Genomic DNA, 6,043 nt, shown 5'->3' with positions numbered 1-6,043 from the left:
CCAGCTACTCTCACGTTCATCTTCCTCAGAAGGACGTATCCTTCCCTGGCTGTCGGGGGCCCAGCCCCCAGCCCATTTTCCCTACGGTCACCTGATTTCTGTCTTCCTGGTGCTGGGCAGGTGAGTTGTTACATTTCAAAGAAAATGTAGTCAACAGCATTCAAGAAAAATGTATCAAGAATTTACCAGAGCAAGAGGCTGTGTAGAAAGATGAGTCAGCCCCAGATTCTATCCTCAAGTGGTTTTACAGTCTGGTAGCAAAGCAAATGCTGTGTTTTTTGTTTTGTTTTGTTTTGTTTTGTTTTGTTTTGTTTTGTTGTTCTTCCTAATTTACAGTTATATTTGTCTGTATTGATGCAATGTTCGCTCATGGCTATAGGGGAGGAGACGAGCCTCACACACACTTGTCTGTGTGGTCTGAGGACATGTATTGTCCCAATTACCTTGCTCATCAACACCTGTTGCTACCTGTGAGTGAAACTGGCCTGGTGCAGGCTCCTTTGTTGGGAAGGAGCACAGCATCTAGGAAACAGGTCCCTTCTGGGCTTGGAGGGCTGACACAAGAACCCCCAGGCCTCCTGAAACCGTAATGCTGTCCTCACTGGCCCCCTTCTCCTGCCTTTCTTCTTGGTAATCTTTATTTTTTCCTGGTAACCCATGTTGGAAGCTCTGTAATTCAGGCAGCAGAACGATGCACTTGGAACAAATGGAATTTCTATCTTCACCTTTCAGGGGTGGTCAACTCCAAATTACTGAAATTATATAATAACGAGTCTCCAGAAGTCCCCACAGACAATTTGGTAGTGTTCACCAAGAGTTAAAAATGTGTGCACCTTCCTATCCATGCAGTGGAATACTCCTCTATAGGGAGAAGCAGTGAGTGCTCTATAAAGTGCAGTAACGTGAATGAAACTCAAAATAATTATGCTACATAAAGGAGCCGGAGGAAAAAGACTAAGCACTGTATGATTCCATTTATAGAAAACCCTAGAAAATGCTAACTAATCTATAGTGACAGAAAGCAGAGCAGTGTTTGCTAGAAATGGGGAGAGCAGAGGGAGGGAGAGATTACAAGGGGCACAGAGAAAGTTACAAGGGTGATGGATACATTCATTATCTTGATTGTGGCGGTGGTTTTAGGGGTGTGTACATATGTCAAAAATTATGAAATTGAGCACTTTAAGTATGTGCAATTCATTGTATGTCAATTATGCCTTAATAAGGCAGTTTAAACAATTTTTAAATATGTGTACATTTTGACCCAATAAATCCATTTCTCGTCACCCTCCTAAGGAAATAATTGAAGTGCCCAATTTACATTCACGATCTTCAGCACAGTGTTTAGAAGAGTGAAAAAGTTCTATGAGAGGATATAGTTAAAAAAAATTAATACTTAAATAAATTCCAGATGATGATGTAATCCTGTGTATGCTTTTAAAATAATCACTGTCTTGTTAAAAAAAATTAATAAAATAATAAAATAATAAAATAATCACTATCTTGTTTACAGTAATGAGGGAAATGTTTACCCTGTTGTAATTGGTGGAAAACCCATTTACAAAACCATATGAACATCATGAGGTCCAGATCAATGTGCCACAGACCAAAGACATGTGCAGAAGAAAGACTGGATGTTTTGATCAAAATATCCACATCATTTCTGGGGAATGGGTGGGATCATGGGTCATTTTAATTTTTCTTTCTTTGAATTATTCCTATTGTTTATCACATTTTCTACTTGGGAAATGTTTTAAAGTAGAAAACACCCTGAAGCAATAAAAGAATTTGGGGGCAAAGGGGACACTCTGTTCTGTATGGACGCTGCAGGGGAGGGCCTGTCCCTTCTGGTCTCCTCTCCCATTGCCAAGTAGTGCTGTGCCTTGAGGACAGTGGGTTGCAGAAAGCTTGAGAAGGCCTGTTCCTGGGGCCCTCCCATTCTGCCTGGGGCCCTGGTGCTCCTTCTCTGCTCCATGGTTAGCCTGCACAAGAGGTGACTTGCTCCTTGTGCTGTAAGTGGCAATAACTGAGCCAGGGATGGTTGGCCAGGCCTCAAGCATGTGGGCACTGGGGAAGAAAGCAAAGCTGGGCCTTCCTAGCTCTTTCGCAGCTGCTTCTTCTGGTTAAGTGCAACTCTTAGAAGCATTCAGGAAACCAAGCATTAGTCACCATAGACTTAGCCAGGCCATTGGTCTACCACTTTCCAGCAAAATCTGTAACACAGGGTACAGAGGTTGGGGGCAATTTGAGCCTATAAGGTGGCCTATCTTTTCCCGACTTCCTTCTTCACTTTTCTCCCCCCACCCCAACTCCCCGAAACAGAAACTGGGGAGGACAGAAACATGTACTCTTGGCCTCACACTCTTTGAAAGCAGGATGGCTTCCTTTGGGCTGGTGGTGCTGTTCTCTGGGCTGTTAGCTGCCTATGGTGGTGTTGGTCTCGGGTCTGGACCAACCAGCTGAAAAGAAGTTTAATTCAAGAGGTTTAACATACTTTGAAAATGCACCTGGCTGTTCCTTGGAGGATGGCTGGGTTGGAAGGACCGAGCTGACTTATTGCATTCATTGTTGCTGAATGAACAGTAGGATGAACCAAGACCAGAAGAGCCTGTGACCTGAAAACTGTTTTTTTTTTTTTTTTTTTTTTTTCCCTACAAGTGGGTGGAAAGGCTTGTGGAAGCAAAACTGTGTGTATCATGGTTGGGCTGCCTGACCTCTAGGAGGTTCAGTTTGCTCCTCTGTAAAATGGAATAGGAACATACATGTTACGGGATTCTTTTATGTATCCATTTCTTTTCTAAGTATTGACTTAGCACATACCATGTGCTAAGTGCTGTGCCAGGGAATGGAGACACAACAGATTAATTAGGCATGACCTCTAGTTTCATATGGGTCTTCCCTCCGAGGTTGCTGGAAGGTCTAAGGATTATATATATCTATGGCCAGGCTGACTGACCTATAGAAGATGCTCCAGAAATGCTACTGTCATCACCAAGGCAAGCACTCCTTCAAGGGGACAGTGCCTGGGCCCCATTACTGGACCTACGGCCATAAGGCAGACACCCCGACGCTAGGTCAGGTGCACTGGCCACTGAGGCTTGATTAGAGAACCTACAGGAGTGAGTAAAAAGCTAAGCTATGGGTTAAAAAATGTGTGGGATTCAGGGGGTCCTTGGACAAGGGTTTTAATTGGTTGCTGGAAATAATTCTTCTGAATGTGTGTATATACGCTATTCATGCCAACAGAGGTTTATTTTTTATATCATTCACTTATTTTAAAAGCATGTGAAATAGTCCCCCTTTTCTGTGGCTTTGCCCTCCATGGTGTTGGTCCCCAGAGGTCTGAAAAGAGATGAACCTCCCTCTGCCGCATGGTCAGAAGGTCAATGTGTCAGGATGTCTGTGTCCTTCCCCTCACTCATCTCATGGTGTGAGCATTTATCCTCTTACATCATCACAAGAAGAAAGGTGAGATACTGTGAGATATTTTGAGAGAGAGGGAGAGAGAGAGGCCACATCGATGTAATTTTTACTACAATATGTTGTTATAATTGTTCTATTTTGTTATTGGTTATCATTGTTAATCTTTTACTGTGTCTAATGTAGGAGTTAAACTTTAGTAGAGGTATACATGTATAGGAAAGATCTATATTGATGGAGCTTGGCACTATCTGTGGTTTCAGGCATCCACTGAGATCTTGAAACATATCCCCCACAGCTGAGCAGGCACCTACTGTATTCATTTAAAAAACACTTGCTCTGTGCGAGGCCCTGTGTTTAGAGCTGAAGGAGAGACTAAGGAATTGTGACACATGGCACGCCAGGGTCCTCTAGTCTGGTGAGGAGTAAAGAACATGCAGGTAAACAAGGTGAGTGGAAGCCTAAAGGGCCAGAATGAGTGACTCAGAAGGTCAGTGCAGTGGGAGTTCAGAGCTGGTGAACAGTCTGGTTGGAGAGGGTAGGATGCTGGCAAATGCTCTAGAGCAGATGGATGGATATGGGGGCCTTAGCTAGGGCCCATGGGCTGTGCCTTAGGGATGTTCGGGGATGTTCTTGGGAAGGTGAGCAGATGGATCCTGGTGACTGGAAGGTGTAGTTGGTGGCATTCATTCATTTACTCATTGATTCGGTGGATCTTTATCGAGTGCCTACTACTGCTAGACACTTCTAAACTGGGGACTTAGTAGTGAACAAGACAGAAAACAACCTCTCTCTTATGTAGTTTGCATTCTAAAAGAGGAAGACAAAAAATAACAAGAAGTTATATATAGCAGCAGTGTTCAAATGTTTGGTCTCAGAAACCCCTATGTGTTGGTAAAAATTATTGAAGACCTCAGAGAACTTTTGTCTAGGCAGGTTATAGCTGCTGGTAACAACAGTACTAGAAATTAAAACTGAGAAATGTAAAATATATAGGGAAATTTAAAAATAACAATCGATGCATTATATTTTAGTATGAATAACATTGATTTAGTGAAAATTACTGTTTTTCCCCAGGAACAAAAATTTAGAGGAGAGTAGTATTTTTTTCACATTTTTGCAGATCTCTTTATTTTCCAACAAAAGTAGAAGACAGCTGGATTCTCATATCTGCATTTGACCTGTGTTGATATGGTGTTTTGGCTGGAGCGCATGAAGGCAATCTGGCCTCACGTGGCTATGTAGTTGAAAAGGGGAGAGTATTTTAATAGCCTTTTAATTGTGGATATTCTTCTTTGATTCTACACCAGAACTCAATACGTCGTAGTTTACTAAAGATCAGTTGCCATGTCAAATCTGAAAAGATATCAATACTCCATTTCATTAAAATCCACTGCTCCATTTTGAATATGTCGTGAATGTACCTTTGAACTGAGTTTCTACCCATGCATCATGAATCCATCACTTGGAAGGAATGGGGTCACCAAATTGTGCAGATCTTCCCAATATTAATACATTTCATTATCTGTTCCCAAAATCACATTCGTGAATAGCATCACCAATCTTTTTTTTTTTTAAATGTATCCGTTTGTTTATTTGGCTTTCCCAATATTTATATGCAAATTTAGGTAATCATTATTTAGCTAAAAGCTAGATTAAATGTTTTAGATTAGCATTAAACATATAGAAGAAGATTTCCATGAGGAAAACAAACTAAAAGTAGAACGACTTGAGTCATATCTTTGAATAATGCCCAGGCTGCAGTGACTATTCTGAACACTTTCTAAGTAGATTAAAAATATGGAACGCTTCACGAATTTGCGAAACATATAGAAGAAGATTTCCATGAGGAAAACAAACTAAAAGTAGAACGACTTGAGTCATATCTTTGAATAATCCCCAGGCTGCAGTGACTATTCTGAACACTTTCTAAGTAGATTAAAAATATGGAACGCTTCACGAATTTGCGTGTCATCCTTGCGCAGGGGCCATGCTAATCTTCTCTGTATTGTTCCAATTTTAGTATATGTGCTGCCGAAGTGAGCACTAGCATCACCAATCTTATCAGACAACTCTTCAACGGCTGGGAAGTGGCAGTTTGCGAAAATTTTGTTTTTGCTTGAAAGCTTGTATTTTATTTTTGACAGCAAATACTACCAGTTGGATGTTTTCCAGAAAATGTCTGTCAGTGACCCAGGTCTGAATGACCATCATTTTATCAGCCAGTCATTCCTTCAAGTAAAAATGTATGCTAGAAAAAACGCAGCTAGTTTATGGGCAACTCAAGCAATCACACAGCTACTTTTCCTTCAGGTAACTCATACTTTGGTAGGTGACAGGAGGCTTTATGACGAATTCTCAGACTATAAAAAAGATGTGCACTCAGGGGCCAAGATTTAATCAAATGAAACATTTATGCAGTTTCCTTAGGGACCTTCTTTGTGAAACTAACATCGTTTTTATTGTGTGTGGCTGTGAGGGACCCAGTGACCAGCTACGAGTTTTGGTGCCACTGACTTGATTCATGCGAAGGTCCCAACAGTTTACTCACTCTCTGAACGAACACCAACATGGCAAAAAGGGCCACTATGTCTTAGTATTATTAGGAAAATCGTCTAGATGCGGC

General features: G+C 41.4%; 1 non-coding gene across 1 annotated transcript; it reads right to left on the bottom strand.

The window, feature by feature from the left end:
* Nucleotides 1-5,357: 5,357 nt before the first annotated feature.
* On the bottom strand, nt 5,358-5,464 carry LOC116870613. Its single transcript, XR_004383259.1, has one exon. It is a non-coding gene; the product is annotated as a U6 spliceosomal RNA (small nuclear RNA).
* Nucleotides 5,465-6,043: the final 579 nt, after the last annotated feature.

Source organism: Lontra canadensis, unplaced genomic scaffold, assembly GCF_010015895.1.
Source record: "Lontra canadensis isolate GAN:19392208 unplaced genomic scaffold, GSC_riverotter_1.0 scaffold23, whole genome shotgun sequence".
Lineage (NCBI taxonomy): Eukaryota > Metazoa > Chordata > Mammalia > Carnivora > Mustelidae > Lontra > Lontra canadensis.
Note: the sequence above shows the minus strand (reverse complement) of the source record. Positions and strands in the feature narration are given on the sequence as shown.